Raw genomic sequence first — 2,397 nt, forward strand, 5'->3', positions numbered from 1 at the left:
TGTCATCAGTATATTCTTCCATCATTTTTCTTATCAGCTTTTCAAACATCTTATTAACGAGCCTCTGATAAGTAGCTCCGGCGTTCTTAAGCCCAAAAGGCATCACATTATAACAATATGTGCCGAATTTTGTAATGAGTGAATATTTTTCTTGATCTTCTGGGTTCCTCCTAATCTGATTGTACCCAAAATAAGCATCAAGGAAACTCATTAGCTTGTGTCCGGCTGTAGCATTAATCATTTGATCAATGTTCGGTAATTGGAATGAGTCTTTAGGGCATACCTTATTTAAATCCTTATAGTCTACATACATCCTAAATTTGTTATTATTTTGGGTATTACAACTATGTTGGCTGACAATTCTGGATACTTTACCTCCCGGATCGAACCAATATTGAGTAATCGGGTTACCTCTTCTTTAACAAACACGTTCCTGACCTCTTGTATCGGGCATTTCTTTTGCCTGACCGGTGGGAAGTTCGGATCCAAGCTAATCATGTGGACCGCTACCTCCAAAACAATCAATGTTATATCTGAGTGTGTCCATGAAAAACAATCGATGTTAGCTTTAAGAAAATTTATACAACTGTCATTTAACCAACTAAGCTCGGGATTTAACCATGTTCCCAAATGAAATTTTCTTTCCAAAATTCTTCGATCAAAGCCACTTGCTTGAGCTCCTCTACGGTCGACTTGGTCGCATCCGTCTCCTATGGCACCTGAAAATATCTTAGAACCAGATAGGATTTTGATGACTCCTCGCCTTTTTGGTTTTCATTTGGCAAGGAAGGAGTCATCGGTTCATGTAATTGCTATTTGTTGGAATCTTTCCCATTGCTACTAGAAATAGTTATCACGTTCATCTCCCTCGCTGTCGGTTGGTATTAAAGTTATAATCCGATAACCGGGAATATGCGGAGTCTCGGGCCCCAGGCATTTTTTTCTCCTTCAACGATCTGTTGTTCTAGCCACGATTGGTTCTTCTGTCTATCTAATGACTGGCACTCTTTGTTGTTACGCCTATCGCTTCTCTTGTACGGTAGAAAACGACCTCTGAAAGATTGTCGATCTGCATCAAAGTCATTCTTAAACCTGTCCTTACCCCGTCCCTTTGTCGATACCAAGGATCCAAGCTGATCGTGTTCTATCCTTATTTTTGACCCATAGTGGTTATGGATATCCACCCATGTAGTTGCCTGAAACTCGAACAAACTTTCCTTCAATTTTCAGGAGGCATCGGAACTTAGTGGGTTTAAACCCTTCGTGAATGCCTCTACGGCCCACTTATCTGGAACCGCCGGTAGAAGCATCTTTTCTTTCTGGAACCGGATAAAACATTCTCGCAGCAACTCGAATTCACCCTCCAAAATTTTGAATGTCTGCATTTCTAGCATTAACCTTTCTAGCTCCATCATGGACCTTAATGAACGAATCTGCAAGCATTTCAAAAGAGTCAATCGAATGCTTGGGTAAGAGTAAGTACCATGTCAGATCCCCCTTCGTGAGGGTTTCACCAAACTTCTTCAACAGAATCGACTCGATCTCATGTTGAGCCAAATTGTTTCCCTTCACTGCCACGGTGTAGGTTATGATGTGCTCCTGTGGATCCGAAGTCCCATTGTAATTCGGTATGTCTGGCATCTTCAATCTCTTTGGAATTAACTCTGGTGATGCACTTGGCTTAAACGGCAACTGCGTATACTTTTTTGAATATGGACCCTTTAATACTGGTGGTGTACCCGGAATCTGATCCATCTGAGCATGAAACTCCTTCGTATTTTGATCGATTCGTTCGTTCATTTCTCTCATGAATCTCATGAGCTCGGTTTTGAAAAGATCACTCTCGTTGTTGTTCCCAGATCTGCTACCGGTCCCTCCGACTTCATCGAAACTGTTTTCGCCACTTGGGGTGTTGTTTTTGGTTCTCTAAGACGTTTGATTTATGGAAACACTAGGAGGGATTGGACACCTTACGTTCGCGTTGTTGAAAGCATCTGTCAATGCTTTTTTTAACTCTGTCATCCCCCGATCCTGCCTTGAGAGATGATCCATGATTATTTTCTGTTGTTCCCTCAGGAGTTTGACCATCTCTAAAATGTGTTCCTCCTCTGCATCATCAGGAGTTGTGTCCGGCACATGTTGAGGCTACTCGCCTTTGCGAATCGTAGGTGTTTCATCCCCTTCGTTGCGGGTTTCGCTGACTGAGTCATCACGCTGGGACAATTCTTCTCGTTCAATGCATGCTTCAACGTTCTATATGTTATTGCCATTGTTAGCTTCCATATTTGAGTTTTACTAAGGAAAGAACCAAGACTTGTTACTAATTAACGAATGGATCAAAGCAATTACGCAATTGTCTATGCCACACGGAGGGCGCCAAACTATTTTTTCGTAAAA

The sequence above is a fragment of the Nicotiana tomentosiformis genome, chromosome 8 (genome assembly GCF_000390325.3).
Source record: "Nicotiana tomentosiformis chromosome 8, ASM39032v3, whole genome shotgun sequence".
In the NCBI taxonomy this organism is placed as follows: domain Eukaryota; kingdom Viridiplantae; phylum Streptophyta; class Magnoliopsida; order Solanales; family Solanaceae; genus Nicotiana; species Nicotiana tomentosiformis.